Here is a 25,969-nt window from a genome sequence, read left to right as displayed (position 1 = left end):
CTGAGAAAGTTCCAGAAAACAAAACTTGAATTTGCAGCATCCCAGCAACTACTTACATAGCATTTACACTACATTTACAGCTATTTACATAGCATTTCATTGTATTAGGTACTATAAGATATCTAGAGATGGTTTAAAGTATATGAGAGGATTTGCATAGGTTATATACTAAGGGACTGGAGCATCCATGAATTTTGTTCTCTGCAGGGGTGGCGTCCCTGCAGATCCTCAAAAGGATGAATTTTACTGAACGTGAATTGTACTTCAAAAAACTGTATATGAATAGGATTTCTGTTTAGACTTTGAGAAAGAAAATCACTTATGAACCTGAATACAATTCTACGACTGTAATTAAATAAAACAAGTCAGACTCTGTCACTCTCCCGCTTATGCTCAGCATCCATCGCCCTCCCTCCACACACCTACCTGACCTCACCTCCTTCCTCCACCTTCCTTTCACTCCAGCTACACTGGCTCCCTGTTCTTCCTGAAACACCTTCTCTTTCCTTTGCTCACAATGCTCTTCCTCTTGATATCTGCATGGCTTCCTCCCTCAATTCCCTCAAGGACTTTGCTCACTTTATCAGAGAGCTCTTTCCCGATCTCTCCCTCTCTCTCTCTCAATATTCCTCTCCACCTTACTCTGCTTCGTCTCCATAGCACTTCTCATGCATTTATTTTTTGTTTATATGCGCTAGAATGTAAGCTTCATCTTTACCTGCTTTCATCACTTTGGTCTCCTAGAACAGTTCCTGAAACACAGTAAGTGCTCCATCAATATTTGTTTTTTTGTTTTTGTTTCTTGAAAGAAGCTTTTTTTTGAGGTATAATTGACATAGAGTATTATATTAGTTTCAGGTGTCATAAATACTTGCTAAATGAATGAATAAATAAATGACTGGATGTACTGATGGGTGCAGGGATGGAAAGACAGAGGGAGGGAGGGAGGGAGGGAGGGGTAGATTAGACGGGGCAGTTGACTGGATATCCTCTCAGAGAATTTGAATACAAAACATGAAATGAGAATGAGCAGCAATGGTAACAGTAAAAACTGAGACGAGAGCAGCTGTTTCACAAAAGGATTAAGCACTAAACTAGGAGTCAAAGACACTTGCTTATTTGAAACACTGTTGAGTCTGTCAGCATAGCCGCTAAACGTATGTCTGATTAATAACTGTATCACAGTCTTCTAACCAGCAACACCCTTCTCTCTGAGGCCTAACTCCCTGTCTTCCTTACTTCCCTGAGTATCCCTACAATAAACCTCCTTTGACAAAGGTACGCCACACACGTCACTCACTCTTCCTTGGAACCTCAAAGACCCTAACCACCACTCATCCCCATACTCTTTCTGGTGGACTCAGACATGGATGGTTTCCCCTGCTCAGGAAAACAGTGCCCCCTGCAGGTCTCCATCGGCAGCAGTCAGAAGAGACTTGATCACGCAGAGTAAAGCCACTCTACTGCCAGCTCAATGCAGTGTGGCAACAGAACTCTGTGTCCCCAGGAGACCCCTACACCTCCCTTCTTGCAGCATCAGGACAATTCGCCCCAGCTCATCCTGTCCCTTAACCTTGCTTTGGTTGGGCATCCTTTAACCCTCAAACTCTTACCCACCCCTTTCTGACACTCCTTTTTCTGACCCCCTTCCCTGAAACCCTTCCACGGAGCTCTCTGAAAATCATCAGCAAAATCTCCACAACCTTAATTTCTTCTCTGAACTTTCCTGCATCTTTGTGCTGTCACTGGAACCTAGCTTCCCCTTGGGACACTGCTTTCCCTGCAGGCTCTCAAGTGGTGGCTGTTTTCTCTCCTACTTCTCTTGTTCCATGAGGGTAAGTGTCTTTCTTGCATCTCATATCACTTTCAGCACCTTTCCATAAAATGTTTAGCCTTAAATCTCACGTCAACTGACTCGATCATTCTTTTCTAATATACGCGTTCATTGCTATAAATTTCCCTCTAAGCCCTGCTTTTACTGCATCCCATAATTTTTGATGTTGTAATTTCATTTTCATTTACTTTAAAATTTTCTCTTGTGGCTTCACTTTTGACCCATATGTTATTTAGAAGTGTGTAGTTTAATCTCCAAAGATTTTGAGATCTTCCAGCTATCTTTCTGTTACTGATTTCTAGTTTAATTCCATGTGGAATGTGAACATACTTTGTAAGATTTCTACTCTTTTGCATTTGTTAAGGTGTGTTTTATGTCCCAGAATGTGTTCTATCATCCATGTGAGCATCAAAAGAATGAGTATTCTGCTATTGCGAGAGGAGAACTGTATAAATGTCAATTAGATCCAGTTGATTGATGGGGCTGTTCAATCCAACTGTATCCTTACTGACTTTCTGCTTGCTGGATCTGACCTAGTTTAAATTCCATGGTCAATCACCACAACCACTCCCTTGCACCTCGCCCCTCTCTTCTTCTGTACATTCACTTACCTAAACCACAACCCTGGTTCAATCCAGCTCCCTGCATATATCTTGCCTAGCTCCACATATACTGACTGTGGTCAGTGAAAAACACCCAACCATGCTGATTGGTCTCTCCTTAAATTCATAACCACTAAGGTCAGGTGGGCCTTGTATGCTGTCAAGCAAACAGACCGACATTCCCTGGTCCATTCCCGGGAGGGAGCCATTCCCATCCCATTCTCATGGATGACTATTTCCTCAAATAGTCATCCTTCTTGTTCCCCCTCAAATCGCTAACACCTCCTTCCTAATCCTCACTCTCAGCAGATGTCCTTGCTTCCTAGTTCAGTGAGAAAGTAGACGTTCCCATCACCATAGCTACACTTGTATATGTGCCCATATCCTCTGCCTCCAAGCCTTTTACCATGAATTTCTGGTCTTTGCTACTAGCAAATGTCAACCTGCTCACTTCTGCACTAGATTCCTCTTGCTTATTCATAGACAATTCTCCAGCTATTCTCTTTTCTCCTGCAAGTATCCTTTTGTCCCTCTCTGATCTTTCTCATCAGCACACAGGCTATTTTGTTTCTAAATGGCAGGCGTGTTCCTTGGGGATTTGCATTTGCTTTTTCCTCTTGGGAAGATGCTCTTCGCCAAGATAGCCACATGACTGTCTTCCTCTTCTCCTCCCCAGGTCCTTATCCAAATGATACTTCTCAGGGATGCCTTTTCTGGCCACCCTGTCTAAAACTGCAACCTCACTGTGTCTGGGTGTACCCTAAGGTGACCCTTAAGGAGCCACACCTCAAATCCCCCTCCCCTTGGGTGAGGGCAGAACCTGTAATTTGGTTCTAATAAAATAGAGCAAAGGTAATGGGATGTCACTTCCTTGATTAGGTTACAGTATGTAGCAAGGCAATGGGCTGTCACCCCATAATTACATTACATGATATAACACTCCATCTTAGCAGACTAGAGCAAGAGCTTTTCCTTACTGACATGAAGAAGTCAGCTGCCACATTGTGAGAGGGCCAATGGAACTGGGAGGCCTCTAGGATCTCAGAGTGGCCTCCAGTGGAGAGCCATCAAAAAGCCAAGGCAGAGAATTCCCTAGTGGTCTGGTGGTTAGGACTCAGCACTTTCACTGCAGGGGGCATGGGTTCGATCCCTGGTTGGGGAACTAAGATCCCGCATGCTGCAAGGCATGGCCAAAAGAAAAAAAAGACCGGGACTCCAGTTATACAACTATAAGGAATTAAATTCTTCCAACAACCTGGATGAGCTTGCAAGAAGATTATTCTCCAGCTAATTCTCCAAATGAGAATTCAGCACAGCTGGCATTTTGATTGCAGTCTTGTGCGACGCTGGGCAGAGGACCATTTAAGCCATCTCCAGACTCCTGGACCCACAGAAACTGTAAGATAATAAACGTGTGTTTTTTTCAAAAAAAAAAAATCACTCTGTATGAGACTCTAGGTCCATCCACTTCACTACAGATAACTCAATTTCGTTTCCTTTTATGGCTTAGGAATATTCCATTGTATATATGTGCCACATCTTCTTAATCCAGTCATCTGTTGATGGACAACCAGGTTGCCTCCATGTCCCAGCTACTGTAAACAGCTGCAATGAACACTGTGGTACATGACTCTTTCTGAATTATGGCTTTCTCAGGGTACACGCCCCACAGTGGGACCACTGGGCCGCATGGCAGTTCCATTTTCAGTTTTTTAGGGAACCTCCATATTGTTCTCCATAGTGGCTGTATCAATTTTCTTTGCCACCAACAGTGCAAGAGGGTTCCCTTTTCTCCACACCCTCTCCAGCATTTATTGTTTGTAAATTTTTTGATGATGGTGTGAGGTGATACCTCATTGTAGTTTTGATTTGCATTTCTCTAATGATTAGTGAAGTTGAGCATTCTTTCATGTGTTTGTTGGCTACCTGTGTATCTTCTTTGGAGAAATGTCTATTTAGGTCTTCTGCCCATTTTTGGACTGGGTTGTTTGTGTTTTTCATATTGAGATGCATGAGCTGCTTGTATATTTTGGAGATTAATCCTTTGTCACTTGCTTCATTTGCAAATATTTTCTCCCATTCTGAGGGTTGTCTTTTCGTCTTATTTATGGTTTCCTTTGCTGTGCAAAAGCTTTTAAGTTTCATTAGGTCCCATTTGTTTGTTTTCGTTTTTATTTCCATTTCTCTAGGAGGTGGGTCAAAAAGGATCTTGCTGTGATTTATGTCGTAGAGTGTTCTGCCTATGTGTTCCTCTAAGAGTTTTACAGTGTCTGGCCTTATATTTAGGTCTTTAATCCATTTTCAGTTTATTTTTGTGTATGGTATTAGGGAGTATTCGAATTTCATTCTTTTACATGTAGCTGTCCAGTTTTCCCAGCACCAGTTATTGAAGAGGCTGTCTTTTCTCCATTGTATACTCTTGCCTCCTTTATCAAAGATAAGGTGACCGTATGTGCATGGGTTTATATCTGGGCTTTCTATCCTGTTCCATTGATCTATATTTCTGTTTTTGTGCCAGTACCATACTGTCTTGAATGTGTGTTGTTTTAACGTGCTAAGTTTGTAACTTGTTATACAGAAAAATAGAAAACAAGTACAGCCCCCAAATGCTCCTTATTACCGTTTTCTGTTTATTTTTTTGCCTTAGCACTTACAGCCACTGAACATTTTCTGTTCTACTGATTTACCTTTGCTTATAGTCTGTGCTGCCTCCACTCTTGAATACAAGTTTCACTAAGACAGGCATTTTTGTCTGTTTTTCTCCCACCATTATATTCTCAGTGCCTTGAACAGTCTCAGTAAATGTTTGTTGAGTGAATGAATACTGAACAAATGCTAACTTGTTACCTGAGCAGAGGAATTCATTAAGCTCACCTATATCTCAGAGAGGTAAGACATGAGAGGAAAGGTTTGTATTGTTTTAAACTTGTTATTATGGAAATGTTCTAGCACTGCTTCAGGAGCCACTGTGATGTGTCCGGGCAACAGCTTCTTACTAGTCTGGCTTATTCCAGCGGTAAATTATACATTCTGAGAGCAGCATTCTTCAAGGCCTTTTGACTTGGCTCACATTTAAAAATACATTCCACATTATGTCTCAGTACCCACATATACCTACATAAATAATTGAAACAAAGGTTTCACAAAATAGTACTTATCGTTATCACATGCTCTGATGGTTTCCCATTCCATTTCACCCTGTTGTATTTCATTTTTTAGAAACTGGAGAAGACCCACTGGTAGGTCCTAGACAAACCCTCCAGGCAATTCTCCAGGAAGACCAATCTTCTCAGCTGTCAAGCATCTCCCAGGTTTAGACTGCTACCGGTTCTTCCTGGAGAGTACGTGAGGTCATCTTCTGTGATGCCTGGGAAGCAGAAGTATTTGCCTTAGCAGATAGGAGAGGTGAGGGACAGGGTCGGCAGTGAGTATGCCTGGACTGGAAGCCACCACCCTCTGGCCGCAGCTGAGCCACAGGAAGAGCCCAGGGCTGACGCTCATCTTCATTAGTTTAATGAGCGTTCATATATTTCAAAGACTCTAAAATATCCAAATACTGTTACAGCTAATCTTTAGTCATGGTCATGTCTCAGATGTCTAATGGTTCCTGAGTCACCGGCATTTGGTGCTTGAATTTCTTGACTGAAAAGTGTTTTTGAAAACCACTGAAACATTAGCCACCTTACATGGTTCCAAATGGCGTAATTTGTGAAGCTAATGAAAAATTATGGCAAAGCACTTTCCATATAGCATGAACTAATCAGTGAGCCCAGAAAATCCAATGTTGATAAAGTGCCATTAAGTTATGGCATGAAATGCCACCTGTAAATTACACCTGGGTAAATCTGGGTGTAATGTGCCTCTTTGCAAGTAGTTTTCTATTTATTTGAATGTGAAATGAATCCCAAGGATGGCAGATGATAAAGATGCTGCCTCTTCGGGCACAGTGGTTGAGAGTCTGCCTGCCAATGCACGGGACACGGGTTCGTGCCCCGGTCTGGGAAGATCCCACATGCCGCGGAGCGGCTGTGCCTGAGAGCCATGGCCGCTGAGCCTGCATGTCCGGAGCCTGTTGCTCTGCCTTTTTTAAAAGCATGTGGTTCAAGAGAAATACTTTTTTTAAAAAATTGCTTAAGTGTTAGCTCGACAGTGCAACCAGAAGGGGGAAAATGTCCCTGACACCTACCCCCACCACTCTGCCTGAGGGTTAAGGTGCCAGGGTAAGGAAGGGGAGGTGCTGGAAGACAAAGAACTCAGAAATCAGGAGTAAATGAAGCTTATCTAGAGTGTTTCTTCTGGGCTCTCCTCTCCTTTTCAGCCCCCATTTCCCTCACCTTCCCTGTGGGCTGTGCCCTTGTTTACTGTGATTCCTTTTCTCTGATCAGATGGCTCATTTCTCTTCCCTTTTGTTTCCACTAAAACATTCCTGACCCGTGTATCACTCCTGTAGGATAATATCTGAGTTTAATGGATTTCTCTGCTAAGGTAATACTTTTTGTCACCATGAGGAAGCAATAGCCAAATCCACAATGTGGGATGTTCTGCAGGACAAAAGACCCAGTTTTTCTACCACATGAATAGCAAGGAGGGGGAAGCGGAGATAAGGTGTGTTGGGGAGAGGGAGGAGGAGCTGTTATGACAAGAGCCACATGGATCAGATTCAATCTTGTCTCAAAGTAGACAAGAGTTTAATGAATTCCCAACTGCCCATCACCCAGCTCCAATATTTAGCAATATTTTGCTCTTTTTGCTTCAATTATTCACTTCAACAGATGTTTGTTTATTCCTTTGTTCTGTGGAGAATTTTAAAGCAAGTCCCAGAGTTCATATTATTTCACCCCCAAATACTTCAATATGTGTCTCTTACAGAAATACACTTTGGGGCTTCCCTGGTGGCTCAGTGGTTAAGAATCCGCCTGCCAATGCAGGGGACATGGGTTCGAACCCTGGTCTGGGAAGATCCCACATGCCGCGGAGCAACTAAGCCCGTGCGCCACAGCTACTGAGCCTGGGCTCTAGAGCCCGCGAGCCACAACTACTGAGCCCGTGTGCCACAACTACTAAAGCCCACAAGCCTAGAGCCCGTGCTCTGCAACAAGAGAAGCCCCTGCAATGAGAAGCCAGCGCACTGCAACGATGAGTAGCCCCCGCTCGCCACAACTAAAGAAAGCCCGCGCACAGCAACGAAGACCCAACACAGCCAAAATTAAATAAATAAAATAAATACATGTATTAAAAAAAAAAAAAGAAAGAAATACACTTTGGCAAGAATTTTTCAGCCTTCAGAGAGGGGCTCTCCCGGAAGCATCCCTGTGACTCTAAATGAGGTTTGCTTTAAGGACATTACTGATATTTATAAAAATACACCGTTCCTCTACACACACCCTCAGGATAAAATTCCTTCTGGACCTGGCTTAGGAAAAACGCCACAACTTCTGACCCAAACACTGAAGATTCGGTACGCGATCCAATTTTCCTTTATATAAGATGTGCTAGGAAGCTTAGAGGCAAATCTGTGGCCTACCATAGCCTACGTCTGCCCTCTGTAATATGAAATTGTCTGTTAGCATCATTTGCAGCTCTAGTGGGGCCCTCTCCTTGCTGTTCCTTTTTCTTTCTCATCTACTTCAAATCTTACCTTATTGTATCGGTACATCCCTATGAGCAGAGGTGGGCTGCTGAATGTTCCACAACTGGTTCTCTGAAAAGAATGTACATGTATATGACAAATTTGCTGCTATAAATGACATATAATGCACAGTAAACAAAAGGAAAATACACAATACTTCTTACTGTAAATTCCTTGCAGCCAGTTGATTCTCATAGAATGCTTTTGTTGATTTTAGTCAAACCCTTTATCCACAGCTAACCTATGGTTGCAACCAATAATCAAGAATAGTTTAGACATGAATGTTGGTTGACATTTCCATTTACTTTAACAAGGAAGACAAAAGTGAAGCAACAAAGATCTATGTCATGTGTCAGAAATCCACTCATTCCTCATGATGTAAGCAACTTTCTTGCTAAATTCATTAATTGCTTCCAAATACTTGAAGAATATTTCCTCAACTTTTTGTGCTATTCATAATGTAACTACTATGGACATGACACACTTTCCGTGTTTACTCTGCACTGTTATCATTCTCTCCATCACAATATGAAGTCTAGATGATCAATAAAGCAATAAATAAAGAGTTGATTCGTAATGTGTGCCCATTTCCCTGGTGTAAATACTCCCACTATGGCCAATTTCAAGATACCAACATGAGGATGCTCGAAGTGGATTTAGGAGGAGATGTGCAGTAGGACACCTTTCTGTAGCATTTTCACCACACAGATACGATGGACATAAATAACCTCAACAGTGTAAGTAATAGTGAAACATAATTAGAAAGTGATGAATTTGAGTATTTATTATTTATTTTTAATATGATTTAATTGTAAGTTTATATAATTTAATTTTTAATGACGGCTGTGTTTAACAAACGACTTGCAAGATTCCTAAAAGTTTAACAATAAATTTCTTATAAGCCAGTACATGATGACTCTAGCATATCACTGTCTGTAAGCCACCTAAGATAATTTTGGAGTTAGGTCGGCTACGAACAATCATACACCTGTGGGGACTGTTCTTCTGGTAGGATTATGGATTGCAATTATGAAAATTCCTCCCTGAGAATACTAGATCCGGGATTAATTATAACAAACATACTCTTTAAAGTATTGTTGAATTATTTACAATAGCTAAGACATGGAAACAACTTAAGTGTCCATCAGTGGATGAATGGATAAAGAATATGTGGTATATATATCTGGTGGAATATTATTCAGCCATTAAAAAGAAGGAAATCGTCTCAATTTGTGACAATATGGATGGACCTTGAAGGCATTATGCTAAGTGAAATAAGTCATACAGAAAAAGACAACTACTCTACAATCTCACTTATATATGGAATCTAAAAAAAACTAAACACACAGAAACAGAGACCAGATTGGTAGTTGCCAGAGGCAGGGGCTGAGGGTGGGAGAAATGGGTGAAGGTGGTCAAAAGGTACAAACTCCGAGTTATAAGATAAGTAAGTTCTGGGGATTTAATGTAAAACACAGTGACTATAGTTAACAATGCTGTACTGTATCTCTGAAAGATATACGATACAGTATTTGTATATTGCTAAGAGAGTAAATCTTAAAAGTTCTCATCACAAGGAAAAAAATCTCTGTACCTATATAAGGTGATGGATGTTAACCTAGTGTGGCAAACACTTTGCAATATGTACATATATCAAATCATGTTATACACCTTAAACTTAAACAATGTTATATGTCAGTTATATTGCAATAACACTGGGAAACAATAAAGTATTGCTGAGCTCAAATGAAAATATGGTAAATCATCAGGTTCAAGGGGCAAAACAGGAGCAGTGAGCTAAAACCAGGTCTGTAGACAGTAAATGGAAAACAAAACCAAAAATAACCCAAAAAACAAGACCAAACAAACAAGCTTGGTTTGCCCTGAAGGTCAATGCTTCTGTCACACAGAGAACCAGAGAAAACAACTTGGACTATGCAAAGCAGGAGGTGCACCTCAGACTCTCACACTGAGCCAGGACCCTCAAGAGGGGTACACCCTTTGTGAGACCTCAGGGCAGAAAAGTAATTCACCTCCCAGCAGAGGAAGCCTATCTCCATCATAACCCCGGGTGGAAAAAAATGAAATTATAATTTTTTTTTCTCAGAATTTGCATCCTTAGGCTTTATTTCACCCTTGTGTGGAGGTTACATTTACACTACTCACGCTATCAAGCTCTACTATAAAAATTAAAACAAGAGGATAAGCTGGGGACAGCCACCACGGGCACTCTGCTCTCTGCTCTTAGCCCTGGAGCTGGTGAGGCCCAGTCCCCTCCAGACGGGAACCCGTGCCCAGATCCCAGGGCCAGGCCGCGGTCACCTCCTGAGGCTGCCAGGACCCCCGCCTCATTGCAGCTACCATGCCTCCCTGGCCTCCCTTTGCCCCTGAACAAAACCAAGATCCAGAGACAGGCCGAGTGGAGGCTGCCCTGGGACCTGGTCCGTCCAGGTCTTCAGGGGCCTGCGGGGGCGGGGCACTATCCGGGAAGGCTTCCTGGAGGAGCGGAGCACGAAGGATGGAAACAGCACTCCCTCCAGGCAGAGTTTGGTGTCATCATTTGACATGCCTTTCTCCTTCATAATGATTTATTTTCTTATCAATCACATGGACACCCTTTCCTCCACCTCATGTCATTTGGCTATAACTCTCCTCTCCTCTAGAACAACCTGTGGCTCCTCATGGCCAGTACGACTACGTCCAAAGCCCTCAGTTCTCGCACAGGTACGCTGCCTTTCTGGCTTCTTTCACAACCCCTCCATCTGCTGCAAGCTCCGTGTACAGATGGTTTCATCACTACAGCCTGAGCCCAGCAAACAGCGTGAAGAATTGCTCAAAGCAGCAGCAGGATCACGTGGTGCCACTACCTGCCTAGCTGCAGACCTACTCCCTGAACTATTTTGCAGCTCACAGCATCTCCGTCCCCCCAGAAAAACAAAAACCGATACAACATTTAAGAGCTTCAGATTTAATTTTTGATTTTTCCACTCTATACTTCCTCCCCGAGCATCAGTAGCCTGTAAGGGCACTTATGCTCACACGGTTAAATGCACACTGCATGAACTCTTATAGCGCAGGAGGGACCCGCCCAAGTGTGCCCAGTGTTCTTGCCAGACTGGTCTCTTCTCTTTCCTTATTCCCTCTCCCTCCCCGTTACGGTCTGTAAAAGTAAAATGAATGAATGAATAAATAAATAAATAGTTTCAAAATATAAATTAAAACAAAGTGGTGTCAGCCTGGTAGCACTACCTAACGCCCAAGCAGAAGCAAGCACAAATTCTCTGGAGAAACAAAGTAAGTTCAATCAAATGTTATTCCTCAGTAAAAAATTACCAAATATAGAAGGAAATAAATCAACATGGGTGGGAGTCAGGAAAAACAAAACACAATAGATTTACATCTCCAAGAACCTCAGATGTTAGAACTACTGGGAACAAAATTACTATGTATAAAATGTTTAAAGAAGATGGAATCAGAAAAGGATCAAGAAACAGAGAACCAGAAAGATCTGAAAATGATTCATGTGAAAATTTTAGAAAGGAAAAATATTAAAACTAAAAATGACAAGTGGATTAAACAGATTAGATATACTGTTAAAAAAAAAAAGGCAGATAGATCCAAAGAAATTACCCAGAATTAAGCAAATAGAGGCATGGAAATAGAAAATATGAAAGTAAGGAGAGACGGAAGATAGAATTGAGGTATAACAGATGTCTGAATCAAAAGGAAATAACAGAGAAAATGTAAAGAAGTATCAGCAGAGAGGTTTTTTTTTAATTCATGAGATATTACTACACAGACAAGAAGCACGTAGATAAATGAAAAGAAAAAAAACCCACTTAGACCTGTTGCAGTAAAACCACAAAACAAGAAAGATAAAGATGATCCCAAAAGCACCCAGAGAAGAAAGACATCTTGGTTACAAGTAATGACAAACAGACCAATAGCCAACTTGCCTACAGTTACACAGGAAGCCATGAAAGAGAAGGAAAAATCTCTGTTGAGAGAAAATAACTGTCAACAAAGAATTATGTAGCCTTTCAAGAAGACAGGTGAAACAATCAAACTGAGGGAGTTTACCACCAACAGAACCTGCACCCAAAGGGAGGATATACTTCAGAAGAAAAGGCAGGGCTAAGACTGTGAGTAAAGAAGTTGGTAAACATGGAAGTAAATATAAATGCTAACTATATAAAATAATAACTTCTGATTTTTAGGGTTTAAAAAAGACATTAAAACACTCAACAATAGCTTGGAAGTAAGGAGAGAGGTTCTGAGTTAAAAGTGGTGGAATGTCCTTATTTTTACAGAAAAAGAACTAAGATATTGATTAAATTTGTACTGATAAGTATGCACATAAAAGTTTCAAGGACAAACACTAAGAAAAGCAGAAATAGAGGGTTTAACTTCCCGATCAGTAAAAAGAGGGAAATGGAATAAGAGAACAAGCAAGGAAAGGCAATCCATTCAAAAGACAGTAAGAAATACGAGAAAAAGGAGCTGTGTATTTAAATGGTGAAATGAAGGATGGAACAGACTGATTTGGGAGCACTCCTTCGCCCTCTTAAGCCAGGTTGCCTCCAAGTTCGGTAGCTGCCTGGGTGGGCAGTTGGGAGCAAAGGGTGGGCAAGCAGGTGCCCAAGCTCTGGACACCCATTTTCAGAGGAGAGGGAGGCTTTGCCCTTTGGGTTCCAAATCCACAGCTTTTCAGGATCTCCTGAGCAACCCTGGCTCAGTCTGATTCTCCCTCTCCCAGCTACCTCTCCGAAGTCTGTTTAGTTGCAGTGCAGAAACGTGAAGTGTCCATTTTACAGCTAAGGTCTCCTGCAGCACAATTAACGATGAAGTGGATGGGCCTGGACAGAGTGGTGTGGCCTAATGCTAATCCCTGCTCCAACCCTCATGACGGTGTAGACTCAGGACACCCGAGTCCTGCGTTTATTTTCGTCTGCTTAAATGAGGGGGTGAACCAAATAATTGGCCAGGTCCTTTATAGCTCTAATATCCCTTGATTACGCTCTTCATTAAATACGCATCAGGTATATTCACTTGTAAGCTTTATTTTCTGATAATATTAAACTCTGCTCTTTGTGCACAGCCCTTATAACTTGCTGCTTATATAACATGTTCATTTGCTCACAAAACACAATAGCAATATTCCCTCTAATAGCCTTGTATTCAGTTACTGTCTTTCTTAATATCACTTTTCTAGGACCTCAAGTAAGAAGATGTTTAAAAAATAAAAAATAAAAGAAGTAAAAAACCCTCAGTGACTCCGCTTCACTATGATATATGTCCTTTTGCCTTTTCTCATCTATTCAGGTGCATCAGGTCTGCTGAGTTGGCTCAGATCTGAAGTCCTCCACTCTGGGGACCTAATGGACCTTTATCTGCCTGGACTTAGAAGCCAAGTCTTCCAGACAGCGCACTGTTCCAAATGTCCCTTAAGTAGCTAAATTAAATGGTCACTGTCCACCATGATCCTCCTTGATTTAAGTGATGCTTTTGAAGTGATTAATCCTAGGGTACTGCTTCACTAACTGATCCCATTAAACTTTCAAGGTTCTGGACTCCAGTCTCCGATGTGTTTACTCCTTTCCACACCTTTGCCTCAGACGGGTTTAGTGCCCATCATTCTCATGCAGAGGGCACCCCAAAGCCTAATGCTCCCAGTTATTCTCCTCCCTTCCTACCTTTTGGGCTCAAATTCATCCACCTGTTTCACTAGAATAGCAGTTGAGAAATGGAGCAGCCTCCTCCCTGACTGAGCACTCAAACCCACCCAGCCCTCTTTCTTGTGTGTGGGCGTTGTGCTCAGGTGGACAGCCAGATGCAGGAGTCCAAGACCAGGATGCCAACCTCTCACCCCCACCACCCCCAGTTTCTGCTCTAACTCTGTGAGAGCATTCACTCTTCGTTAAGGTGTTGGGGGTATTCACAGAATTCCCACCTCAGTCTGACCGCTGGCACCTTGTGTAATCTCAGTCAAACCAGGCAAGCTCTAGGCATCCAGGACCATCAGGATAACCCTTGCCACTTGGCATTGCTGTGCCAAGCTCATTTAATTCTTGTAATACTGTCAAGAGGGTTGATATTCAGCTGGTTGGCACCAGTAAGTCCTAATGAGTGATTTACAGTCCACATCCATTATCACTGGGCTGTGCCCATGCCACACCAGTTGTAAAATGTACTAAATACACCCTGGGGATAGACGGCACTCACAGTTTATAGATGAGGAGACTGAGGCTCTGAGTTGCTTGGGAAGAGGGGTAGGGCACAAGGCATCCATTCTGCTGGTGCAGACCATGGCAGAGGTGGGATGGTCCTAGAGCTAGAGGTGTGCGGCAGCATTCTGGTCATGGTTAAGATAGCAGCTCTTTGGCAGCCCAGTTCTATAATGTGGTCTGGAAGGTTGTTCCTGGAAGCCTGAGCTACAGTCCATTTCTTCAAACCCTCCTAATTCTATAAAATAGCCCCCCTTAATAAATGCCTTTGTGCAATACCTAAATGTCAGAACATAGGCATAACTCTTTGTGACCCTGATGGTTTCTTCGTACCAAAAGCACAAGCAACAAAAGGAACAAATAGATAAATTGGACATCACTGGATTATTAATAGGTAGGGCTTTGGTGACCCTGATAAGAGCAGTTTTGGAGGAAAGGAAGAGGAGAAAGGTAACAAGACCTGTACATGGAAGTAGCAATGGGCATAGAGAGACTGTAAGAGATACAGCAGGGGATGAATCAGCAAGACTTGGCAAGAGAAAAGATCTTTCCTTGTAGTACAAGAAAGAATGAAAAGTCAAATATGGCAATAGTTAGCTAATTAACAAAAATGCTTTGTATTCTGAATTGGCTGCCAAGTGTGCAACCTCTTTACTGCCATCGAAAGAAAAGTGGCTCAGTAATAAAAAGTAAGAAATAAGAGAAAGTACACAAAAAATTTTTACAGTGTTTCTTCCTGATTGAGGGATAATAGATGATTTTAATTTTCTTTATATTTTTAAATCAGAAAAAAATTTTTAAGAAAATAAATTCAAAGAGTTTTTCAAATGTCATGATATACAATAGGAATAGAAAAAGGTTAGCTTTTCCTCTCTTATCATCTTCCCTCACTTGCCACCCTGCCTAGGTCCTTCCTTTGCTGAACATTCGCAGGTATGCCAAACCTCCAGAGGTTAAGGAGTTTCTACAGAGTTGGTTCTGTTTAAATCAGGAAAGAAAACTCCCAGACACGAAGTAAGAAAGTGTCATTCCACACTTTTCTGAGGGAGGCAGGACTGTGTAAGGGTTACGAGCAAACCCAGAGATCCTGACCAGGCGCTGCCCCTTACCTGTGAGTGGCCTAGAGCACATACGTAATCTTCCTAACTGCGCTTCCTCGGGAGAAACGGGCTAATTCTATAAGGGTCTTTTGAGATAAAATGAGCTAATGCCCATAGATGGGTTATGAGTTTGACAGCTTTCAAAGGGCAGCAAAAAAAACCTCTGAATGTTAGAGTATCTGTGCCCAGAGACAGAGTACCAGAATTTAGAGTTTTAACAATATCCTGTGCTGATCTTACGGGAACTACAGAAGACTAATCAAGCCCTTCAAATATTAATCCCCACCTGCTCTCTCCCTGATGTCCACATCCCTTTAATTATCCAGTGTAATAGCAGACTTGATGATCAACGTCAGGAATGAGGCTAGGGAGCTGAAATTACAGAATTACAGCCTCTAAGATGACTTGAGATTTTCAACCTTGCTATTTAAAAAACTACTCAGGGCTTCCCTGGTGGCGCAGTGTTTGAGAGTCCGCCTGCCGATGCAGGGGACGCGGGTTCGTGCCCCGGTCCGGGAAGATCCCACATGCCGCAGAGTGGTTGGGCCCGTAAGCCATGGCCGCTGAGCCTGCGTGTCCGGAGCCTGTGCTCCGCAACGGGAGAGGCCACAACAGTGAGAGGCCCACGTACCGCAAAAAATAAATAAATAAAATAAAAAACTGCTCAAAATTTTTAAAATTCAAGCAATCCAGAGAAACAAAAAAAGAAATGTGATTTTTCATATTAGCAAAGGAGCTCAGCAAACCATAGCCTGGTAAACCTGCAAAACCCATGCCAAATGAGACAGGGGCTCCCCACCAAAATGACAAATGCAGGGTAGACTAAAGCATGGAAAGAAGGCATCCCAGGAATAAGCAAGATCAACTCCTTCACTTGACGGAAAGGTCGGGGGCATCTGCCGGCTGGCCCATGCCCCGTTCTGCTCATGACTTCTCTCCCATCGTTGACCTGCACTAGCGAGCAGCACGAGGGCTGCCGTGTGGTCAGACCTCAAGCACACAGGCTCTCCGCACAGGAAGCCTCCCCTCAGGGACGCTCTGGCTCATCAGGCTCCTGACGGTGGAAGTTTCCAGAGTTTATCAAAGGCCGCGAAGGTGGAAGGGGGAGAATCCAACAGCAAGCTCTCTAGTTTTTCATGAACCAAGCCCATCAACTGAGAAGCAGAGAAGCCAATTCCTACAGGAAGGTTCAAGGACAGAAAAGAAAACTAGGGCTTCCCTGCCCCAACCTCCCCAGAATAAAATTCTGTTCTGTATTCAAGGGCCTCCACTGGGCAGCTCCACACTACTCTTCTCATCTTACTCCAAAAGATTCTCTTCCTGAGTAAATATTACTGCAATCTCCCAGATACTTATCCCCATTCTCCCCTCTCCCCTGAAGTGCCTTTGTCCTGCCCATTTCCACCTATCAAAATCTTACTTACCCTTGAAAACCCAGTTCAAAACACTGCTCCCCACGAATTCATCCCTGATTACTCCGACAGGAAGCAGTGACTCTCCTTTGAAATTCAAAGAGAACCACGAGTAAAACATCTTCTTTAGCCATCAAATGAAGAATAAGTATGACAAGAGGCACCATTCTTAAATACTGAAGAAAACTTCCTGAAGAGTAGGAGCTGTTGTTGTGTTAATATCCCTTCCTCAGTACCAGGCAGAGAAGGGGCTTCACGATGAACAAATGAATGAACAAACAAACAAAAGAAAGAAAAATCAAACCTTGTGTTCCCATCTCCTCAGCTCAAGAGACAATCAACCCCTTCAAATAAGATAACTCCTTTTAATGACAGTTTTAACCCAGGTGCAGCTCAGACAATATACTGATGGACTAGAGAGATGATCATCAAAAATGTGAAGCATGTTTGTCCTCAATATTAAGTACAACTAATTTTATTACTTCTGTTTTTTCCCTTCCTTTTCAATAATGAAATAAACCCCAGTCCCAGCAAATGGCAAATCTCTATTCTTAAAGTACATTTAGATTTTACTAATTTACTTTGCTTATACATAATTCAAAGGGGGATTTTATTTCAGTGCCTTATTTGTGGCTTCTAGTTATTATTCCTTCTGGAAAAGGCCCTTCACATATATTAGGTCTAAAGTTCCACTAAAGGTTTTTGGGGTCTGTGTTTTTAACTTCATTTTCTTAAGGCTGTAAAGTGGAAGAATGAGTTTGGGTGATTGTTTCATGGTGGTGTTCAATTTCTATAACCCTATGAACCCTAGAGAGGACTGGTGGGAGGCCGAGGGATGAAATGTTGAATACCAGAATATGGGCCTATGGTTTCTTGGAAAAGGTCTTGTTTGGGCCAAAGTCTCTAATGGCAGAGGAAATGGCCTTATTCAGAGTCCAACAAGCACCTTCTCTTAAAAGCCAGGAACTATATTCCTCAGTGCCTGAGTAAGCATGGTTTAAAAAAAAAAGAAGGAAAGAAATCCATCTTACACCAGCACTCTGATATAGGGCACTCTCTATACTGTGGGGAAACTGCAAAAAAATCTCAGAGACTTAAGAGATAAGTACTGAAAGCCCCTGGCAGGGCAGGCAAGAGAGCTGCCCTGTCCATCTCAACTTCCCAGGCTGCCCCCATCAAGTGGGGTGTAATCAGTGTGCTGTCAGAGTTTCCTGCACCTCTGTGGGAGCAGAGATAACCCATAAGATGCTTAGATAAAAGCTGATTTTAAAAATAGTACCTAGGGCTTCCCTTCGAAAAAAAAAAAAAAAAAAAAAAAAAAAAAAAAATAGTACCTAATTGCATGCCTGGGGCATTGGGAAGGGTTTACAGACAGAGGGGACAAGGGAAAAAAGGCAGATGGTCAGACTTACTATCTACCAGTAGGATGGCTCCTCGAGAAGAGCTTTCTAAGCCACTCCGGGTGTCCTTCCAGGCTGCCTTACCCAGAAGCACCCTCCTGGCCACCACTATGCTTAGGCCCTTATCTCTGGAATTCCTAAGCTGAGTACAGACCTGCCCTTGACAGAGATCAGGGAGTCAGACTTTTTAGTGGCAGACAGCAGGAAGTCGTGGAGACCAAGGAGAGCTTTAATGAGAATCTGTGGGAAGGTGGAAAACAGGCGCGAAGAATGGGCAGGAACAAAGGGAGGCTACACAGTGAGAGCACAGCCAGACTCTGGTCCCAGAGCCGTCTGACCGAACACTGCCATGGAACGCCAGACGGTGTGTTTCCCCAGGCTCACCTCTACTACCGAGGCCACTGTAGAAAGCTCTACAGAGCTTGTTGCTCAGAGATGAGCAACAAATGTTTCTTGGTTTTACTAACAGGTTCGATGGGAAACTTAAAGAATGGGGTTTTGAGTCTGATAGAAATGGCTGGAAGGGGACTGAATTTATTTTGTGAACATGATTTAGCATATAATTATAACGAGAGTTGTCATTTATTAAGCAATTTCTATTGCCAACATTTCACCCCCATCTTATTTCTGGTAACCTTTCTAATAAACTCTAATAAACTCTCCCCGTGCCTGTTTGCCTGTTATACTCCTAAGGAATATGTCATAACTGCCTGGGGTCAACTGATTAATATTAGCCAAAATCTGAAGCTCTTCTGTGACTGGTTCAGGAAAAAAAAAGAAAAAGAGCAGGGGTATCTGGTATTATCCCAAGGATTTGTTAGGAACAAGTGCTCAAGATGGTAGGAATGACAAAATGGCATTTCTGTTTACAAATCCTGTGAATACTATAAGATCCAGTCAGTCCTCCTGGTGATGCCTGTCTTGATGTACCTGATGACTGAGACTTTATCTTATTTAATCAATTCAAGAAATATAAACTAGCTCCATTTCGTTAGTGCTTAAAATGCCATTATGATTAGGGCATTCAGCGGTGAATGGCTGTATCTGTGTTGTATAATGTGGAACATCTATTTTAATTGTGATTAATTCTCTCAAACTAGTCAACTAATGTCTTTAAGTATTAATGGGAGCAAGGAGATACAAAGGAAGTAAAAAAGAACTCAACAAACATAGAAGTATATACTATCTTTGACTGATTTCAAGACTCACTTTTTCAGATTTAACATCTCTCAATCAATGGCAGTGCTTTTTCTTTCTTAGTGATTACACAGAATAATGATATATTTTACAATAGACAGCATCTTAGATTCAATAAAACACTGAACAAGCTACTTTTTCAGATGAAATTACTGGTTTATGATATGGGAAAAAATAGAATGTAGCCATTTCCTTATCCTAACATCTGCATGTGGAAAATAAGATTATGCATAGTGTCTATGAAGTAATGAAAATTGCCAAGATTACGCTTTCTTTGCTCCAGTCCACTGTGGCCCACGTTACATTTAGTTTCTGGTAAAACCAGATGCTCAAATGCTTCCGTTATCTCTAACATGATTTACCCTATTAGAGAAACACACTGATTTGGTGACCATGACTTTGTCAAGGATCGTCATATTAACAGAGAAAAGTAAAATATCAAAGTTAACCTAGTTACAGAAGAATATACAAAAAAGTGAGGACCTAACTTCCATCACAGGATCAGTAGAGTCAGTAGGGTTGCTTTTTCTTTTCTTTCTCCTTATTAAAACAAACGAACAAAGAAACCAAAAAAACCTGATACGTTCTGAACACTATGGATGACGGTCTGACCTACTAATAGCACTTCCTATGAGTAACATGCCTAAGGCTTCCAAGGTGGTAAGAGTCATCCCTGGAATCCAAAAGATGGATGCCAAGCTGTTTCCAGCTTGTGCGTTGTAGCTGAAGCATGATAAAGACAATTTATAGCTGGTTCAGAGATGAGCAACAAATGTTTCTTGGTTTTACTAACAGGTTCGATGGGAAACTTAAAGAATGGGGTTTTGAGTCTGATAGAAATGGCTGGAAGGGGACTGAATTTATTTTGTGAACATGATTTAGCATATAATTATAACGAGAGTTGTCATTTATTAAGCAATTTCTATTGCCAACATTTCACCCCCATCTTATTTCTGGTAACCTTTCTAATAAACTACCCACACTTCTATATAAGAAAATTGTCTCAGAGGGGGTAAGTTCTGCCCCAAGACCTCACCTCTGCTGGGTAAGAGCCAGGACTCACATCAGGCCTATTACCTCCAAGACCCATTCACAGTCATCTTAACCTGGGCCTTATGCTACTGGTTGATGGTCAGGATTCTCTGCAGGCTTCTAATTGTGACTTTGTTCTTGAACAAGTGGACTGTGAGTCAGATTGGGTCTGAGATTTGACTGCTACTACACTGCACTCTTCATCAACGGGACTCGGTGTGCTGGATAGACCCTTCCCAAACCTGACACTTGAGCTTACAGGCACTTGGAAGAGATGAGCCAGTGATCCTGCTGGCACGTGGTGAGCGTAGACTAGGTAAATCCTTGAGGAGAGGGCTTGGGAGTGAAGGGTCTTCTTTCGTGGCAGTGTGCCTAGGGCTCTCCCTCCCCACTTAAAGGGATATGCTCCCTCTCCCACCCCGGCCCTTACTCTCAGAAGTCGGCGAAAATTTCTCTTCTTTTTGATGCAGTCTGAAACCTTGAGAACTGGAGACCTGAACTTAAGCTCTACTGAGTCCCCTCTGGGTTTGTCCTAAGAGGCCTTATGGGGCTCGTGCAGATAGGTCTCCTGCAGCCCTAATGGCACAGCAAAGTATCCTGAGGTGGGTACACATGCCAGACCACACTGGGACCTGTCCAGCAGAGTCAAGGCAGAATCAGAGTGCCCAGATCAGGGTTCAAGCCACAGTTTTCTGAGTGTCAGTCAGTTTCATTAAGTAGCTGTATCTTGCTTAAACATAATTCGGTATATTCCAAGAACTTTCACAATTCAGCATAGATGTAATTTTTTAAAAATTATTTTTGTAAAAAAATTGTCATCTCATTAACATAGCAAAAGACACTCTTATGGCTCTCAATACCTAGGAAATTCCAAGGGTTTAAGAGCTCTGTGCTAGGAATAGTGGATGAAGACCAAACATACATTTCTTATCATAAATCACAGCATCACACTACCTAAAATAAGTTTTACAAAGGCATGTTTTTTAACTGTTGGAGGACCTGATACTGACGGACTCAATGTGAAGATGTCCTTAGAAATAATAATGCATGACAGAGAAAAGGCAGTCAATGAGAAGGGCAGTCAGCACCACCGGGTGAGAAACTGAATATACAAACAGACAATTACCAAACCGTGTATAAAAACAGAACTCTGACCCACAACTTACAGCAACCTGCCCAGGAAACCAACCCCCTTATTATACAATAATCAGCCCATGAAGCCAGCCTGCTATAAGTCAGCCTTGCAGGAGACTGGATTGCTATCTCTAATAATAATCCAAGAAGCCAAACAGTAACTTCCATGATAACTGGCTCAAAATGACAAGGACTTGACTAATAACTGACAGCTTCTCTAATTTTTATCCCCACTTCCAATTTAGGAACAGTCAGAGAAACCCGAATATGTACACCATAAAATACCTTGCTTTTAGGCTTCTAGTTAGCCCACCTATGGCTTCCTCACGCAAACAGCTTCCAATCAGTGCATACCTGAAGCCTTCCCTTTTTTCCACTATAAGCTTTCCCACTTTCCTACTTGTCTTTGAGTCTCTGCTAAAATGCAAATGACAGTGGCTGACCCCCTTGATATATCAAGATCTGAATAAATAGCCTTTGCTTGTTCTTAAAAAAAATCATTTTTATTGTGAAAGGGGCATGTGCTCATTGCAGAAAACTTGAACAGCAGAGAAGAGCAGAGAAAAGAAAATTAATATCACATGTTTTCACCTCCAGAGACAACCTCTGCTAGCTTTCTGGAGTATTTCTTTCCAGCAACCCACCCATTTAAATGCACACAAGTGAATGCCAGATTCTTGTCTCTAACTGAACTGTGAGCCTTAGCTGGATCTATGGAAGACCAAGGATCTTATATTTAATTCCAAATGCAAATTTCTTTGCTTGAATATTCTAGAATATAATAACCACCTGGCATGTTGCCTTTTCATTTTGATAGTACCAATCTAGATACAACATGTAGGTGATAAGCTACATTCCGAAATATGACTAAAATGACACTATAGATCTTATTTTTATGAGTAAACAAATTCAGACTTTACATTTTTGTTCAGTTCTTCTAGGCTGAAAAACACAGGAATGAGATTCCGAAGTGGATTAGTAGAGAGCTTGTTATTAAAGGCTGCCACTTCCGAGAAAACAGACTGTGTCTTGCATACTAAGCATTTCTGGCACTGTGAATAAATCCTTCACCTATGTGTTCACTCTACTTCACACTCCCAAAGAGCCTGGAGGTGATTACTCAACTAAACATTAAATTTGATGAGGACTCTGTATTAAGAGATCATCCTCTTTGATTTTTTATTGATTTGTAGACTTTTAATACCAATTCTGATTCTACACGTCTGTTACACATCAGAGTTAAAGTAAAGATTCAGGTAGAAAAGATTTACAATTTAAAGGAAGCATGAATGTGTTGGCAGGAATGAAAATCACTGAGTGGGAGTGCTCTGGGTGCAGCTGACTCTATTCTTGACATAACAAAATTTGGTAAAAGGCCTCAGAGCAAAGATGAAATCTAAACCATGCAGATGAAATACCTGAAAAGCAATAGGAAAAGAAACTGTTGCTAAGAGAATTGGGGGACTCAGAAGAAAATGTCAAGTTCCCAACAATGCTGTAATAGCCACATGATTGTATTTCTTTTTAAATCATAAACACATAATAGGCATAGTTTGCTTCACTTCATGACACTTTAAGGGTGCAGACTGCAGTCTGCCCAGCACCCTTCCAGTCACCAAGCTGCCTCCGTCTCATTCCATGTGGTTCTGATGGGACTGCCAATACCAATTTATCCTCCACTCCCTGCCAAAGGAGTGGGCACATAACCAGTCTGGCTAACCGAGGTTCTTCATAGCCCTAAGGTCATTGGTTCAAAGGATGGGCATATGGCCCAAGTCAAGTCAATGAAAGAGTCACCAAAGGATTGGTCTGTGGATGCTGGGAGAGAGTGCATCTTTGTTTCTATCTCTGGGCTCATGAGCTCAAAGGTCCACATGAGCTTAGAGCTTCTGGTGGCAACTGTGTGGCTGAATGGAGAACAAAGCAAACAGAGGTAATAAGCAGAAGGGAATGGGCAGAAAATGGGAAGGAATAGGAAGAGGGAAGAGAACTTAGAGTGAAGCCACAATGGCAGTTTGAACACTTGGATCCAACTGTGTCACAGCCATCTTGGCTTCCCAATTATATGCGTCAATAAATGCTCCTTTGAGCTTAAGCCAGTTTGATGTAGGTTTCTGTTACTTGCAGACAAAGAAAGACCTAGAAACGCTTCTGACTCCCACTTTGTAATTGTGGAGAAACAAAGTCCCAGAGAGGTGTTGCCAAGATTAGACAGTAAGGTGAGGGAAGGTCCTGGTTCTCTAGTGTGTGCCAATGAACTAACCAGCATACTGAAAATAACCACAGAATCACAAAACTATAGATTCCTTTTCTACACGCCAGACATGCAATCTGCTGGCCTCCACATGGAGCATCGTGAACAGTATTAGCCTTTGTCATAGCACTGTAATTTCTGGACTCCAAAAGAACCCTGGACTCCGAAAATGGCTTCCTTTTAAGTCTACCATAGTGTTTTAATTTTCCCCTCTAGTTTCTTTTTCCTCCTTAAGGAAAAAAAAAAGATGGAATTTATTTTTAGTACTATCTCAAAAATCCTAAGTCCAGGAGGGATAACTGGGCCTTACAAATATCAAGACAGAAGCTGAAAAATGAGGACTCTGCATTACTCTATGTCTCTTGGGAGCCATGTGGCTTAACTTTTGCTTGATTGTTCTTCTCCTTCCTTCTTCTATCTGCTTATGGGTCTTCTCATCCTTGTAACCGTGCCCTCCCCAGCACGAGGGTTACCCAACTTCTAAGTTCAAGCAACCCACAGTAAACGCTTCAGTACATTTAGATCAATTGTTCTCAGATTTCTGGTCTCAGAATCACTTTACACTCTTAAAAATTACTGAGGAACCCAAAGACCTTTTGTTTGCATGGGTTATATCTATCAATATTTACCATGTTCAAAATTAAAACAGAAAAATTTTAAACACTTATTTAATTCATTTAAAGATAATGATAATAAATGTTAACCTAAAAATTTTTATTAAAACCATATTTTCCATAGGAAAAGGCGTAGAATTGTTTTAAATTTCTGCAAGTCTCTTTAATTTCTGGCTTCTGGAAAATGGATGAGATTTCTGCTTCCAAATGAGATGGGAATAACAGGAATCAGATTTACCATCCTGCTTGAAACATCTAAGAAACTAGATAAAATATATAATGGTAGATTAGACATGGGAAAAGAAAAGATTAGTAAACTTGAAGATATCACAATTAAAACCACACAAAATGAAACACAGAGAGACAAAAAGCTGAAAAAAAAGTGAACAGAATATCACTGATACTTGGGAAAGCTTTGAGAAGACTAATATACATGTATTTGGAGTCCCTAAAGCAGATGAGGGAGAGAAAATAATTTTTTAAGAAATAATGGCCAAGATTTTAACAAATCCAAATTTGATGAAATAAATAAACCCATAGAAACAAGAGTCTTAATGAGTTCCAAGCACAGGAAACACAAAGCCACACCAAGTCACTTCATAATCAAATTGCTTAAAACCAGGTGTCCAAAAACAAAGGCAAAATACTTTTTCAGACATACAAAAGCTGAAAGAATTTATCACTAGCAGATCTACATTAAAATAAATATTAAAGGAAGTCCTTCAAGCAAAAGGAAATCTAGATCTAAACAAATGGATAAAGCAGACCAGAACTGGTAATTATGTCAATAAATATAAAGGTTTCTTTTTATTGTTTAAACACCTTGAAAAGACAACCAATTATTCAGAGTAAAAACAATTGCAATGCAGTGTGGAATTTATAACATGGGAAACAAAATGTACGACACAACAGCACAAATTTTCAGAGGGAAGAAATGGAAGTATATTATTACAGAGTTCTTCTACTGTATGTGAAGTGATATAACATCAATTGAGAGTAGAATGTGGTAAGTTTAAGATGTATATTATATTACAAACCCTAAAGCAACCAATGAAATAAAACAAACAGTTATAAGCCAACAAAAATGATAAAAAGGATCATGAAAAATGCTCAACCCAAAAGCAGGCAGAAAAAAGATAAAAGGGAACAAGGAACTGTTGGGACAAATGGAAAACAAACGTCAACGTGGTAGGCTTAAATCCAGCCATATCAATAATCACATTTTATGTAAATGGCCTAAACATCCTAATGAAAAGACAAGAGATTCGGAGACTGGATAACAAAGCAAGACCTAACTATACCCTGGCTACAAAAAAAACTCACTTTAAAAATGAAGACACAGGGCTTCCCTGGTAGCGCAGTGGTTGAGAGTCCGCCTGCTGATGCAAGGGACAAGTGTTCGTGCCCCGGTCCGGGAAGATCCCACATGCTGCGGAGCGGCTAGGCCTGTGAGCCATAGCCACTGAGCCTGTGCGTCCGGAGCCTGTGCTCCGCAACGGGAGAGGCCACAACAGTGAGAGGTCCGTGTACCGCAAAA

General features: G+C 41.5%; 1 protein-coding gene and 1 long non-coding RNA gene across 7 annotated transcripts in view; both read right to left on the bottom strand.

The window, feature by feature from the left end:
• Positions 1-3,828, bottom strand: part of LOC112395047 (uncharacterized) — a 21,595-nt gene extending 17,767 nt beyond the window's left edge. For all 3 annotated transcript variants that reach the window (XR_003002287.1, XR_003002288.1, XR_003002289.1), the window contains exon 1: positions 3,692-3,828. This is a non-coding gene — a long non-coding RNA (uncharacterized LOC112395047). The remainder of the gene's footprint in view (positions 1-3,691) is intronic.
• Positions 3,829-4,902: 1,074 nt separating this feature from the next.
• Positions 4,903-25,969, bottom strand: part of PHTF2 (putative homeodomain transcription factor 2) — a 142,920-nt gene continuing 121,853 nt past the window's right edge. For all 4 annotated transcript variants that reach the window (XM_024738099.1, XM_024738102.1, XM_024738101.1 and 1 more), the window contains 2 exons: positions 8,075-8,137; positions 4,903-5,803 (listed from right to left, as the gene is read on the bottom strand). The gene's annotated coding sequence lies outside the window, so the exon portion shown is untranslated. The remainder of the gene's footprint in view (positions 5,804-8,074; positions 8,138-25,969) is intronic.

Source organism: Neophocaena asiaeorientalis, unplaced genomic scaffold (assembly GCF_003031525.2).
Source record: "Neophocaena asiaeorientalis asiaeorientalis breed wild unplaced genomic scaffold, Neophocaena_asiaeorientalis_V1.1 scaffold170, whole genome shotgun sequence".
In the NCBI taxonomy this organism is placed as follows: Eukaryota; Metazoa; Chordata; class Mammalia; order Artiodactyla; family Phocoenidae; genus Neophocaena; species Neophocaena asiaeorientalis.
The sequence above is the reverse complement of the archived record's forward strand: the minus strand, read 5'-3'. Positions and strand labels throughout refer to the sequence as shown.